Genomic DNA, 15,727 nt, shown 5'->3' with positions numbered 1-15,727 from the left:
ATGATTCTTTAAGCAAGATGGCAAAAGGGACACTACACCCTGACAGGTGGCAATTAGGTGCAAGCAGAAAAAAGAAATTCAATCTCCCAGGAAGTTAATAAGAGTACTGGCCACTGGCCAATTTATTCTTTCTTCTTAATGGTTTGCTACATTGCTTTGAGGGATTAGTACTAACAGATAACCAGTTCAAAAGATGAATATATAACACAAAGACAACTAAAAAAATATATCCGTGTTATCACCCCTCCCCTTCTTCTTTTAGGTAATTCTGCAAGCACTTCTCATTTTAAAAGCTCCTAAGCAAGCAAACGTAAAGCAATACCATATCCTTCCTAAAACCACCTCTAAGCCATATAGCTATTTCATTTTTAATTTCTCTAATACCACCTTTCAAAATGTCTTCAAAACCTTTTATTTTAAAAATACTGAATAAATTCATTTTGTAAATTTTAGCTGTTTGGCTCTTGTAGAAAATATTCTCTATGTAATAATTCATCCAGAATGATAATATAATCAGTATTGAATGAATTAATATTTCCATAAGATTTGTGAAAGTTATTTCTTATTAATGACCTTCTTCAAGTATTTTCCTTCCTTAAGACATAAAGTTAAAATGAAAAGTTAAGAATAGACCTTCAGGCCCATGTTGCTTCCAGTTCACTATTTTCCTTTTGACAGCAACGATTCCAGGCTGTTACTTAACGGAGGACTCACACTAATATAACAGATGTTAGTTTAACTTTGAGGAAGTGAAACTGAGTGCTCTCATTCTTGGACATTTATCAACTCACCAAAATACCTCAGCTGACACTCCAGTTCTACAAGATGTCAGAGTAAAGAAAAAGTCATCTTGTGTTGAACTTTTGGACCAGTTCAGGTCTAAGGAATTAGAGTAAGCCAATCAGGTGAGAGAAACGGTTTGCTAACCTGAAATCTAGCTCTAGAAGTAGGAATTCTGAAATTCAACTATTTCCAAGTGCTGAAGCAAAAAGTCTTTATATGCATACATTCCTTGCTTTTGATATCCCCCCAAAGTCAAGGAAATGGGAAAAGGAAAGCTGCTGGCAGGTCTTATTTAATTCTTGGTTTCATCTCATGCAAGTGATTAAAATGGTGGCTTCCCTGTGTGAAAGTCATGGTGGGGGGGAGGGGGGCGATTCAGAAGAAAGAGAAACGGGAAAAGAGGAAGACAGAGCAAGGGGTAGCTAAGTAAAAGCTAAGGGCTTTTATGTATATTACTTCATTTTAAAAAGCAGTGAGTAATTTTTTTAAAAAACATTGAAAGTTATACTTGCATAAAGGATTTTTTTTTTTTTTTTTTACATTTCCAGTTCAGGTTTTGAATCTTGGTTATAGAAAATAACTCTCCTAATGGAAGAATAACAAAGTCAAAAGGAAGACTCTAGTTTGTTCAGGGAAAGTAAGGAGTTGATTTCAGACACCATGAGACTGAGGCAGATAACAAGATATCCAAGTTAGAAAAGCTGCTTCAACAGCTGTATCCTGTATCCAGGAGTGCATCCTGTCCATAATATGATTCCACAAGGTCTCTACTTATAGTGAATATGGGTACACCTGAGTGCAGGTGACTCAACATTTTAAACAAAGCGTTCAAATGGAGATTCCCTTTAATGATCTGAGGCCATTCAACAATCAAGTTATTATAGTTAATTCCCCATGCTCCAATTCCATGATCACCAAGCAACCTGCTGATAATAACTTGCTTTCCCACAGAAGTCTGCCTACAGGGAAAGAGTACACTAGTCATACATGCTGAAGTGAACATTCTGGTCCTCCTGACAGTTATACTACACGTTTCAAATTGTCATTCTTATTTTATGTTACCAGTCTCCTGAGCTAGTATTAGTCTAACTCAGAAAGGTAAATCTGGTTTTGGTATGCTATTGGATTATGGTCCAAAACCTACAAGACAAACAACCCATTCTGAATGCAATAAACTCCCCAAGAGGCCTCCAAGGGAAAGGCCAGCCCGCTGACCTGCTCAAGGGGCAGCAGGATGGGGTGGTTGGAAGCTTGTCCTTGGGAGTCAAACAGGCAACCCTTGGATTCCTGCTTTTTCCAGTAACTCATTACAGAATGCAGGGTAAATACACTCTAAGTCTCAGAACATACTGAATGAACTATTGGGAATGGGGGCACAAGATGAAAAGGCTCATTAGATATTAGTTGTCTTGAAGGCAGCCCTCTGAACTTTCTCTGTCAAAGTAGCTGCATAAACATTAGGATTAAATGAGCACAGTGAGTCTAACTTCCTTCAGGACATTCTACAATAAAACAAAGCAGATAAGTGTGAATGGATAAGAAATCTTTGAAGTGAAAATGTTTTTGTGGTGAGGGAACAGCCCTGGGAATAAACTGAGAGAAGGGAAAATAGTGGGAAGAGAAAGACTGAACCTAAGAGATAGAGGGGTACCTGGGTGCCTCAGTCAGTGAAACATCCAACTTTGGCTCAGATCATGTGAGATGGAACCCGTCATGAGGCTCCATGATGACAGTGCAAAGTTGCTTGAGATTCTCTCTCCCCCCTCTCTCTCTCTGCCCTTCCCCCACTTGTTCTTGCTCTTTCTCTCTCTCTCTCTCTCTCTGCCTCCCCCCTTCTCTAAATAAGAAAGAAAAGAAAGTAAGGGAAGAGAAAGAGAAAGAGGAAGAGAGAGAGAGAGAGAGAGAAAAGAAAGAAAGAGAAAGAAAGAAAGGCGATAGAGCAAGAGAAATGCAAAGGAGGAACTAGAGGAGATGGGAGAAGAAAGGAGAAAGAAAGGAGCCAAGGCAGTTGAGGAAAAGACAGGAGCAGCGGAAGCCAGGAGAACAAAAAGGGGCAGATTCCTGGCAGCTTCTCCTTACTTACCCAGAGTGCTGCCCAGGTGAGCCCATCCCTGCCTGTCTTCATCTCTGGGTCTCGGGAGGAATCAGAGTGCCCCCAGGGGAATCCTCTACTCCCTTTGAGCACAGTGGGTTCTCTCCAGTTCTCAGGACACAGGGCCAAGGGAGAAAGGACTCCTACAGCTTCAACAAGCCCAACCCCGGCCCTCACCCCTTGTGAGCACCTCCTGGCCTCTTCTCCCTCCGTTCTCCATTCTCTTCTGGCCGGCTTGCCTTCCTCCCTCCCCAACTCTGCTTTCTCATCTTCAGGAACACTGTACTATATGGAAGAGACTTCTAGGATAATAGGATTCTAATCTCAGCTCAGCGACTTTTTATCTAGTGTTACTTTGACCAAGTCACTTACCCTTCCTAAGACTAAATCTTTGAATCTGTAAAATAAAGACAACAATGCCTTTCTCCTAGAGCTGTTGTGAGGTTAAATATATACGTATATAGGGTTCACTCCCCAAAACGTGTTCCCTCTCCTCCTCCCTTCTGTCTATTCTTCTACTACTACCTCCCTTCCCCCCCTCTTTCAGTCTCCCAGCTTCCCTTTCCTGCTTCCTTACCTTTCCTTCATGTTTTTCACTCACTCACTTTCTTCCCAAACCAATTCACCTGGTCTCTGAGGACTAACGCAACCAAGAGTGGAAGGGAGGAGGGCTGTCCAGGAGGCCGGCACCAGGGTGGGCGTAGGGAAACCTTGAAAAGCCCTCTTGCCTGAGCAATGGTGCTATCTGAGGATGGGAAGCTGGGAAGGCATAATTAGGGCACCAGCCTTTCCCTCCTCCTGCTGCCCTCCATCTTCTCCCTTGCCCGGTCCTTCCTCTGGCTCCAGGTCCCCAAAGCAAAAAGCAAAGCCCCAGGGAGTCCTCCCACCTCTGGACAAGGTGACCTTGTGGTCTTATCTTCTGGCAACCCTGCCTACCAGCCCAGGAACAGCCCCTGGGGCCCGGCCCCTGAGGGATAAGGAGGTGAGGCTGAAGCACAGCAAGACAACTCTGGAAAGGGAAATCCTGGTGCAACAGGGAAATCTCAGCCTTGGGAGGAGGCTCAGCAAAGGATGAGGAGTAAGACTGTGCTTCTTTCCTACATGGGTGTAGCCTTGAATGTGATAGTGGCTGGGAGGTGTAGATAATGTTTTAATCACATTTAGTGTCAGTGACAGCTGACAACAGCCATAGGCACTTGCAGACTGTCCACACTGGACAAAAGTGAACACAATTTAAGCCAGTGAGTGTGTGTGTGTGTGTGTGTGTGTGTATGAGTGATGGTTGTACAGCCAAATTTATAAATTGCTTAGGAATTATATCTAATTACCATGGCCTAACAATAAATTATTCTATTTTCTCATGGAATGTAGACTAGATTGATTTTGTTGTGAGTGGTCATGTTAACGCTGCAGTCTGTTTAGGTTCTGCCAGGCATGCAGTTGTTCCCTGGCAACAAGATTCTGAAGCGGTGAGAACCCTGCTTCCCTTCCTGCCCTTGTTTATCCCGTTCATTTTTTCACTTGCTCTCCTTGTTTCTCTTTCTCTTTCCTTTCTCCTTTCCCAGCCTGCCCTTGCTACCTCGCCAGTGTGTTTTTGCCCTTCCCATGCTGCCTTTCTCTCACAAACATACCTCCCTTGGCTTAGTCATCTTCCTTCCCCTCTCACTTCCCTTTCCTCCACCAGTCTGCAAGGTCCTGCCAGCTTCAAAACCTCCAGCAAGTTCCCTCTCTCCTAAGCCCTGATTTTCTCATCTGTAAACAGGGACAATTAGAGTAACTCATTAGATCACTAGGCATGCCTATAAAGAATTTAGCATAGTGCCACCTGCTACAAAGTTAGTACTCAAGGCAGGGAAAGCTATTTTTTTTTCTTAACTGTATATTTAACTCTCCACAAGCAGGAAACCTCCTATCAAATTTGAGAGCCATCCCTGCTGGTATTCAATCATCAAACACTTACTGGGTGCCTAGCCTATGTCAAACCTGGACTCAGTAGAGGGAGGTAAGGATCATTAGTTTCTACCTGTATCCTTTCAAAAGCCCATAGTCTGGGGAAGATGAAAACAGATACATAGACTATTAGAATGGCAAGCACAGGCTGTGATGGAAGGGAGCACTGAGCACCATGGAGGCAGAGGGAACGGAGCCACTGAGCCTGTCTTCTGAAGTCAGCTAAGACCTCACGGAGAGTGATTCTGAGCTGAATCCTTTTGAAAAGGAAAGAAGAGTTTACTCAGCAAAATGAGGTAATGAGAAGCAAAAGGAAGAGCATGTGAAAAGATCTAGTCCTGTAAAAGGGAAGAGAAGGTTTGGGTAGCAGTGACAGTCATGGCAATGAGATTTTAGGGAACATGGAGCTGGAAAGTTATAGATGGATTCTGAAAGAAGTAATCATCTTCATCTTTGCCATCATCATTACTGCTCACTGGGTACTTGGCCTTGTGCTATATACTTGCCATGTATCATCTCATTTACTCCTCACAAAAACTTTCTAGGTGGGGACTATCATTATCCGCATTTGATAGGTAAAGTGGCACAGAGCACGGCTACGTTCAAGTCCCATGGTTAATCCTGCAGGTAATAGGGAGGCAGAAGAAAATTTAGAATGATATGGTTATAATCCAGGCTCCCTTGTCCACTGCCATTACTCTCTTGGGTCTCTCTATGCAAGTGCATGCTATCAGCACTTGTAGCAAGGTTATGCTCACAGCATGGCCTGGCATGGAAATAGATGGAGGAGCAATAACAACAGGCAAGAGGAGGTGGATTCTAGAAATGTTTCTGCAGTTAAATTGACAGTTTATAAACGGTCCCTATGTTGGTGTACAGAACAAAGAAGAATCTCAGATGACTTGTAGGTTTTTGGCTCAGGACGAGGGGACAGAGGTGCCATGAGTACAGCAGGGAAAGGAGAAGAAAGAGAAAACAAAGAAGCAGGAATTGGGATGCTAGAATAATAAATTCAGTTTGAACACATTAGGCTTGAAATTCCTCTTTATCGTTGAAAATATCCTCAGCACTAAAGAGAAAACACCAATTTGCAGACTTGGAATCATCAACATACATGTAAGCGCTGAAGTCATGAGAAAGGATTGATCCCACTGAGGAAGAACAGGAATAAAAAGAAGTGAGGAGAGGCCAGAGGGGGAGGCGTAGTCAATACAAGGACAAGGACAGGTCCTAGGGAACACTCAGCTTCAAAAGAAGAGTCGGAGAAGGATATATTGAAATAAAATGCTCAGGGTTTCCTACTGTGTCATCTTCCTCGGGGCATTCTGCACGGAGCCTGACATGGTACAGGTGCTGAACAAGCCTGAGCTGACTAAAGAAAAGGAGAGAGGAAACAAAGGAAAAAAGAATCTCTGAAAATGCAATGACCAGTAAATAGATTTAATATTTGCATTTAATACTTAATCAGAAATTAACATTTGAAAAATATTTAATATTGCTAAAAGGTCAAGTAAATCTATAGACATGTGGAACACTTGGAGGTTACTATTTTCTTTGACACCTTCTTGTGAGAAATCCTGAAAACAAATACCAGCATCTAATTCTTGTATATGTAATACAAGCATCTAGAATGCACCCATTAACAAGTTTTATTTATAGGAAAGTTACATTATAATTTACTTTGAAACAAGAAGTCTTTTCCTACTAAATGGAAATTTCCAATTTACCATGTAAGAACAAAATAAAATCCTCCTGTGCACAAAAAAAAAAAAAAAACAAACCCAGGGGCACAAAAAATTACTTGATCCTTCATTTTTAAAGAATGCATGCATGATGAAACAATATAAAAGCACAAGACAGATAAATATGGGTTTTTTAAAAATCACTCTGAATTTACTTTTTGCAGTAAAGGCTGGCATAGAACAACACCTGAACAGAGGTGACCATTCATGAACACGGATGTTGGTAATTCACATATGGTCCTATATTTCCTCATCCCCTTTCTACTAAGTCTTCAGTCCCCAATTATTGTTTCTCACCAGTTTCGTTTCTTTTCAAAACAGCTAATTGTTAACCGGGGACCTGAGAAACTCTCACATCTGTCAACCAAACAGCTAGAAGTATCGATTTCTCAGTTCAGACAAATCTCAGCACTAAAAACGTACCACTCCAGCCTCAGAGGGTAGTTTAGTAAACTGTTCATGTTTAAAGCATGAATCGGTCATAGAATAAACAATACCTTAGATAGAGGAGCTAGATACAAACCCCTTGGAAAAAACGAAACCAACTACTCCCAAAGGAAGTGACAAACACCACAAACCAAGAAGATGGACACTGATGCTACTCTTATCGGCCATTTAATAGGTGATGCTAACTGAATAAAAATTTGAAAAAGGAAATAAAGAAAATGTCCTGTTTCTCATACCCAACTAGTTTCTAAACTATTTTTAGTAAGAGAAAAATGAAGACTTTTGTTAAACCTCAACCACACCAGAAGATGAAAAGATCTAGAGAGCAACCTAGAAAAGAGAAACAGAAAGCTCTAGACAGCCCTGAGCTAACTTTTCTCTTGGCCTCATCAACCCTTGAATGCTCCCCAAGACTCACCTCAGCTTGGACCTAACCCTCTGTCCCAAAAGGGAGGATGCAGGGAGATCAAACAGGTACCCATTCCATGACCATGCAAAGAGAACAATGAGAAAAGCAAAGCTATTCTGAAGGCTCTAGCAATTACACAGAAAACAGGCTGGGTGGGTCTTTAGAGGACATTCTTGAGAACCTGAGACCAACTCCCGGAAAAACACTCTTGACCACTTACCGCTACCGGAAACTGCTAGATGGCAGATCAGAATCAGCATCTCATCTGAAGAAGGCGGCGTTGTAGGAAAGCCGCCTCACTACCAGTGAGGAATTGGGGGAGAAAAATGCTCTTTGGAAAAATACCAAAAGCCCAGAAGAGTCTCTCCTAGAGTTGCCTGCGGCTGCTGCCAGGGAAGAACTGGTTAATCTTGAAGAAACAAAAGGAAGCTCCCTAGAGGCTGACTTCAGCAGGATGGCTTCCTCTGTGGGAACCAAGTGTTCAGAAGGATGGAAACGGACAACGGAAGGAGACACAGTTATCACTTCTGCTTACCAAACTTTTATGAACCCTCAAGTGAGAGAAATTAGCAAGTATCTTTGGAGTTCCTACCTGTTTTTCCCAGAGATGAAGGAATTAGCATTTTTTAAAAATCATTGCAAGGGGAGTTTTACTCTCTCATGGATGAAAGCTAAGCACACTCAAGCAACATTTAATATGAAGAATCAAGACCTTTCTTTCCAAACATCCTTAATTTCAACTCTGAGTAAAGCAAACAATTAACCCTGAAGATGCCAAAGAACAAATGCACATAGGAAATGGACTCAAACATTTTAGTTTAGAATCACTTTAAGGGGGTTCTTGTTTTTAAGATGGGATTAGATGAAAACAAAATATTTTCATCTATTTTTAAAAGAAAGGATTAGGTCTTCTTTTAAGTGTGTCTAAAGCCATTTATGGGTTTTCTAGAAGTTGCATCAGATTTTCAGTTAAGTACTGAAACCAAATATATTTTAACCATGTCTCTATAATCAGAGCAAGTTGATCTCCTGTACATCAACTCCACTCTCCTGGAAAATCCTGGTACTGAGCCTTCAAGCGTCCACAGAGAGCCAGATCAGAAATAAAGGAGGGACCTTTCCCTGCCAAGCCCTCCTCCCACTCCCAGTCACAAGAACCTGGAGATTTCTTGAAACAAGAGTGGTGGCTTTCTCCCCTGCATGATAAAAAGAACCAAGAACAGCCTCAAAGAGGAAGTAATCATTTCTTCAAGATATTTAAAATGAAACACTCTTTTGAAAATGTTTTGGGGCACATGAGTGGCTCAATCAGTTGAGTGTCCAACTTCAGCTCAGGTCATGATCTCAAGGTTTATAGATCTGAACCCTGCCTCGGGCTCTCTGCTGACGACATAGAGCCCACTTTGGATCCTCTGTCTGCTCCTCTTTCTCTGCACTTCCTCCCCACTCATTCTCTCTCTCTCTCCCCAAAATAAACGAGCATTTAAAAAATAAATTAAAAATCTTTTTAAGTGTAATTTCTATACCATTTTTTAACCTACTGTATTTAGTAATTCCCATACACTTGGTAATTCCCTTTGTTGAATAAGCTATAAAGAAATCAGCACTTTGTCCTACACTATTGGTAAAGAAGTTGGTACAGTATTTTTAAAGGGAAACTAAGCAGTGTCTATCAAATACAGAAATGTGTATGTTTCCATCTCTTAGGAATTAACCTTACAGATGATCATAAACACACAGTCTGTAAAAATGTTCATTTTAGTACTATCTAAAATGATAGTGATAGGAAAAACTTAAAAATTACTTAAAAATATAGGACTGGCCAAGGGTCAAGTGAAAAGAGCAAGTTGCAAGAGTACGTATAAGATAAAAATATTTGGTAACTTTTTTAAATGTGCTTGCTGTTTACTGCCTGTTTCTTCCCAGTGAAACAGAAGCTCCTTGAGAGCTGGGACTTGCATTCACTGTTGTATCCCCTGTGCCCATAATAGGCATTCAATGAATATTTGTTGACCTAACAAATAACACCAAGAAGAATAAGCAATAAGTATTTAATGATAGTTACCTCTAAAAAATGGGGGTGGAGGGGCTAATGGGTCCTGGTAGAAGTATTTCATTGTTTCTTACAAAAATACTGCTTAAATTTTTAAAAATTCTTTATATTTTATTTATTTTGAGAGAGAAATTGTGTGTACAAGAGGAGGGGAGGGACAGAGAGAAAGAGAGAGAGAGACAGACAGACAGACAGACAGACAGACGGAGGATCCCAAGCAGGCTCAGTGCTGTCAGCATGGAGCCCAGCTTGGGGCTTGATCCCATGAACTGTGAGATCACAACCTGAGCCGAAATCAAGAGTCGAATGCTTAACTGAATGAGCCACCCAGGTACCCCAAGAAAAACTGCTTACTTTTTTTTTTTTTACAAGGAGTTTGTATGCCAGCCAATAAAAATGGAGCTCCTAGAAGACAGTATTTTTATTTACAGGGAGCATCTCAAGATCTATGGTTATTCCCCTAACAACAGACCAATGAAGGAGCAAGGGATGGTCCTGCCTATCACCTGATAAGTTAATGAGTCAAAAAGCAACTTATAAAAGACGGAAAGCACAGAACTCTCCTTTTCTTCTTGTCCTTCTATTTATCTTTCCAAACTTAACCGTAACATCTCCAAGCCAGATCCTCAGTCTTAATCCATCAGGACCCCACTGCTTTACCTAAACATCAACTGCACATCCCCACCATGGTATCTCTGCCCAGACCACCCTCTCCTCCTGGGAAAGCTTACCCTTCATCTTCTCTCTTCCAAACCTGTCCTTCAAGGACCAGATCACCTGCTCTACCCCCTTCCCCATTTTCTGATTTTCCTAACATCTCTGGTCCCTCCCTCTTGGACAGTGCCAGAGACTAAATTTGAGATCATACACTGGCATGTATTCTACAATGTGCTATCTTCTCTTCCAGCTTGAGGTGAGGACAATAATTGAGGCTTCAATTTTGCAACCCTTCTCCCACCCTTCCCCTCCCTGCCACCGCTCACACACGCACACATGCACACAACCCTGAATTATAAAAAGAGATCACAACATTAAGGAGATATGTGGTGTGATTTTGTTCCATTTCCCCAAAAGTTTCTGACACCAGCCAAAAAAAAAAAAAAAAATTCACGTGCCCTGTCATTCTCCCTGAAATTTCGAGACTAGGTATATCTTTCTTTGGCTTCCTCAGTATATTCTTGTTAAAGGCTTCTAAAACCTCTAAATTGGTTTAAAATTATCTAGTTCTTTGTGTGGTAACTAGTCAGAACTGATTTAATCAATTTTTTTCCTGATTAACAACTCTGATTGAATTAGGAATCCAAATGGGAGAACAAAGTGGGATAGAAGAAGGGCTTACCACACTCACAGTAAAGCCACAGAACAAATACCTCATGCTCATCTCGTACACAGAAACTCTCATAATGCACAGCACATGTATGGATGGAGGCAGGGGGATCCCTAGCAATGATTTCGTATCATTTTGAAATATTCATTCATTCATTTTAAAACACAAGTATCTTGCCATTAAATACTCCCCTATAGATAGATCTTGTGCTTTAAAATTTTACAGTGTCACAAAATTATGTACCTAAAATCATAGAGCATCAGATTTATTTGTCCCATTACTCTAAATTCCAAAGCTCTGGGGCTCCTGGGTGGCTCAGTCAGTTAAGCCTCCCACTCTTTGATTTCAGCTCAGGCAGTGATCTCACAGTTGTGGGTTTGAGACCTGTGTTGGGTTCTGTGCTGATAAGTGCAGAGCCTGCTGGGAATTCTCTCTTCTCTTTCTCTCTGCCTTTGCTAACTCATTCTCACTCTCTCTGTCTCTCAAAATAAACTTAAAAATTTTTTTAAGTCCCAAATCTCTCTATCTATCTCTGAAATATAACATTAGAGCAGGTGCTACTCCTCTGTCAGCCACCTTATCGCTCACACATCTCTTTGACTGTCGCTCTCCCTGCATTCAGATGTGTGCTCAAAGTCACGGACCCTGAAAGGCCCACCTTGGTCAGCCTACCTAAAACAACACACACACCCCAGTCACTCTCCATCCCTTATCTTGCTTTATTTTTCTCCATAGGAAAAACACATAACTATTATACTGTGTATTTCCTTGTTTATTGTCTGGTTTCCCCCACCAGCAAGTCAGCTGTAGGAGAGCAGGGACTTTGTCTTTGACTTGATGTACACCCAGGGCCGAGAACAGCATGCAGCAGGGCCTTGAGCAATGTTGAATAAACAATTGAATATTAATAGCATTGTTGTGGAGTTTCTGTAGTTTACTAAATATTATGCATCCTCCTCTAGAATTTGAGCTGCTTGAGAACAGCTCTCAACTCCTTCCCTGTTGTCCATCAACAGTGCTCAGCAGATAGTAATTTATCAAATGAACTGAAGCTCAAATCTATAGTGCTCTGTATGACACTTTCCATTTCTACTGGATTTCCATTTATAATGGAACTTACAATTTAATTTTTCTTAGCTCATATTAATTTGTCAGTCTCCAAAGTAGTGCCAGTTGGTGGGCCTAATTTGAATAGGGCTTGTTACGGGCATACAGTGGGTAGGGTCAGATTTCAAACTCTTTTGTAGCTGCATCTTGATATATCAAATTTGGAGGAGGAAGAGGAGCCTAGGGGAAAAGGTGGAGGTCTATAGCACATTGAAGATGAAGAAAGGAACTGCTCACTCTTTAGGGCATGAAGAGAGGAGAATTACTTGCTCTGGATAACCTCAAAGAAGCTTTAAAAGATCTTTTTTCCACTCCTAGATATACACCCAAAAGAAATGAAGCCAGAGATTCAAAGAGATACTTGTACACCATTGTTCATACCAGCATTATCCACAATAGCCAAAGTGAAAACAACCCAAGTGTCCATCGAAGAGTAAAGGAATAAACAAAATATGGTACACAAATACAATGGAATGGAATATTCCAGCCTTGAAAAGGAATGCAATTCTCATTCATGCTGCAACATAAATAAACTTTGAAAACATTATGCTACGTGAAATAAGCCAGACGCAAAAGAAAAACGTAATGATTCCACTTGTATGAGGTACCTAGCATAGGCAAAGAATAGAGGTTACCAGGGCGGGGAGGAGGGTAAAGAGGAAGACATTTACTAGGGAGAGTTTCAGATTGGGATGATGGAAAGATTCCAGAGATGGATGTGCTTAGCATCACTGAACTGTACACTTAAACATGGTTAAAATGGTAAATGTTATATATTCCCACTGGATAATATTACCAGACCAGAGCTTACTTTTCTAATCTTCATTAGACAGCATATACATTGTCAGAACACCAGAAGTTCTGTTTTTTAAAAATCTTATTTTGCTTTAAAATCTTACTTTTTAGAAATGTCCCTGTTGCTCTAAGGAGGGCACTTGTTGGGATGAGCACTGGGCATTGTGTGGATGTCAATTTGACAATAAATTAAATTAAAAAACAAAGAAAGAAGAGAAATGTCCCTGTCTATAATCTATAGTTTCCCAAGATTTTTCTCAACGATCACCTCAATTTGTCCTCACAACAATCCAATGTATTATGCTAAAGGCACTGTGATTAAATATCTGAGCACTCGAGAGAAAAGTTTTTCCTAATTTACTCACCCTCTTACCTTGTCCTCCAACTTTGCACACCTTTCATTAAAATGAAGAGATGGAAATTTTTATGCTTAAGAAAAGCTGCATGGCTTCATATTCTTAACAGAATAAATTACATGTCTCTCAAAACATGTAAAGTCTAGTTCTACTGCCAAGACAGCAAAAAAGCCAACAAATCACCATTTTAAGTCAATAGATGATAAATCACCCATAGCAACTAGAATGCCCTGATCCAATATTTTCGTTCAACATGTACAGATACTTTGCTAGGCACTTTGTGGGACACAGAAGGATAAACAAACTGTGATTCCTGATCATGAGACATTTACGTGCTGTCCGGAGCATGACACGAAGATAAGGGGATTCTACCATTAAAGGGGAGAAAAACGGGTCTCTGCTATTGAGAATGAGACCACCAGGAAGTAGATTGAGTCACTTTGTGTCAATTCAACCTAATCCCAATGAAATGAACTAGTAAGATTTAATCAGTTCCCTGAAATTTAGCCATTACAAGAGTTTCAGGTTTGTTTGTTTGCTTGCTTGCTTGCTTTTAATGCCAAGAAAACAAGGTTGAGCTGACTGAAATGTCAAACCAAGGCTTGGTGTCAGCCTGAATGGCAGAAAAGTATCCCTGGCCTAAAATTATGATTTGGACAAGGGGCAACTGGGCAGTTCAGTCGATTAAGCATCCAACTTCAGCTCAGATCCCATGGTTCATGAGTTGGAGCCCCATGTTGGGCTCTGTGCTGACAGCCAGCTCAGAGCCTGGAGTCTGTCTTCAGATTCTGTGTCTCCCTCTCTCTCTGTCCCTCCCCTGTTCACGCTGTCTCTCGCTCTCTCAAAAATAAATAAAACATAAAAAGAAAAACTTCTTTAAAAAGAATAAAATTATGATTTGGACATATACAATAATACAATATACAATTGTATATATAATACATATACAATAATAGAAAACTACAACAAAGTATTCCCTGATTCGGTAAATACTTTGAGAAATCCACCTGCTGTGAGCAGACTAGAAGCCCACTTGAACCTACTACAGAAGCATCTCTTTGAGAAGAACCCTTGAGTGTATGTTATAAATCTATGCAATAAGGCATGAGATTGCAGAATTACAGGGGTATAAATCATGTGATGTGCAAATTACTTACCTGCTTAAACTTTAGTTTCCAGAGCAACCTAAGTGTCCATCAATCGATGAATATATAAAGGTGTGTGTGTGCATGCACGCCCTCACACAATGGAATACTACTCAGCCATAAAAAAGAATGAAATCTTGCCATTTGCAACAACATGGATAGACCTAGAGGTTATTATAAGTGAAATAAGTCAGACAGAGAAATACAAATACTGTATGATTTCACTTATATGTGGAATCTAAAAAACAAAAATGAACAGGCAAAACAAAACACAGACTCATAAATACAAAAAATAAACGGGGAGTATGCACAAAATAGGCTAAGGGGATTAAGAAGTACAAACTTCCAGTTAGAAAGTCATGGAAATTAAGTATAAGACAGAATACAGTCAGTAATATTGTAATCACATGGTGACAGATGATAACTGGAGTTACTGCGGTGATCATTTCTTAATGTATACAAATGGAGAATCACTATGTTACACATCTCAAACTAATATTATATGTCAGCTACACTTCAATAAAAAAGGAAAAAAAAAACTAGCTTCCTGGTTGTAAAACTGGGAAAATTAAAATCTGCTTCTCAAGCCATTTTGAGGATTAAATGAGATAGTCACTAAATGAATAAGAAATTAATATAAGAATAAGTGCATATGTAAGTTACATGTGCAGTGATTTAACAAGAGTAAATAATATTTAATCCAATGCCTGTCGTACAGTCACCATCAACAAAGGTCAATATCTTCCCTGCTCTCTCCAGAATCTTCCCAAATGGCTGCCACATTTCTTCTACCAAAAAAGGAAGACTTTCAAGTTCTGTGCTACTCCACTTTTCTAGGTCTTTCCATCCTGCCTCCTCCTCTTTTCTCCGGGACAGTGGTCCCCAGGAACATCCTTTCTATACATCATAAAACAGCGCAAGAACTAAACAGTTTTAAAGGATGAAATCAATAAGGATAAATGACAGTTTTAGTATTTCCTTCCTCCAGCCCAGAGGATTATTTAAAAACCACTGATCCAGGACAAGTTTCAGCCAGTGACAGAAGTACATTAAAAATGTCCCTGCCCACCACACCCTCTTCTCTTCAGTAATTGAAACCTACTCACTTTCCATTCAGAAACAGTTGCACCAAACCTTGAAATCATACATACCTTCTTGGTCCTTAGTATCTAAAAACAAAGAATTTTCAACCCCTTATGGTTTTAAGTACTATCTGGCACTTCCCATAGTGTGTGGGCTGAAGTTCATCATGAGAAGGTAACTCAACTCCTCCTCCCCCATCCTCCCCAACAATTACTTCCTCTTGGTTGGTTAACCTTTTGTGTAAGAAAGTAGGTTTCCTTACATTGGCCAACATAAACGACTGACCCATTGCTGGTGGTACCATTTCCTACGTGGGACTTTCCATCCTTGATGAAAAGACTCACCGCTGAGTTTTAGTTATTACTCAACTAGCTCACAAAAAGAACAGAAAGAAGATCAGAAAATGCAAGAAAAAAGACACTTCTTAGTTAAGCCCTG

General features: G+C 40.4%; 1 protein-coding gene across 3 annotated transcripts in view; it reads right to left on the bottom strand.

The window, feature by feature from the left end:
* The window catches only part of ATP8B4 (ATPase phospholipid transporting 8B4 (putative)), a 232,666-nt gene extending 217,315 nt beyond the window's left edge, over positions 1-15,351 (bottom strand). The window contains exon 1 of one of the 3 annotated variants that reach the window (XM_077764430.1): positions 15,313-15,351. The gene's annotated coding sequence lies outside the window, so the exon portion shown is untranslated. Of the gene's footprint in view, positions 1-7,432; positions 7,487-7,643; positions 7,750-15,312 lie in introns of those variants that run through there. The other 2 variants (XM_077764428.1, XM_077764429.1) reach the window with 2 other exon arrangements.
* Between the last annotated feature and the right edge of the window lie 376 nt (positions 15,352-15,727).

This window comes from Crocuta crocuta, unplaced genomic scaffold, assembly GCF_008692635.1.
Source record: "Crocuta crocuta isolate KB4526 unplaced genomic scaffold, BGI_CrCroc_1.0 scaffold102, whole genome shotgun sequence".
Lineage (NCBI taxonomy): Eukaryota > Metazoa > Chordata > Mammalia > Carnivora > Hyaenidae > Crocuta > Crocuta crocuta.
This window is presented reverse-complemented; position numbering and strand designations above follow the sequence as displayed.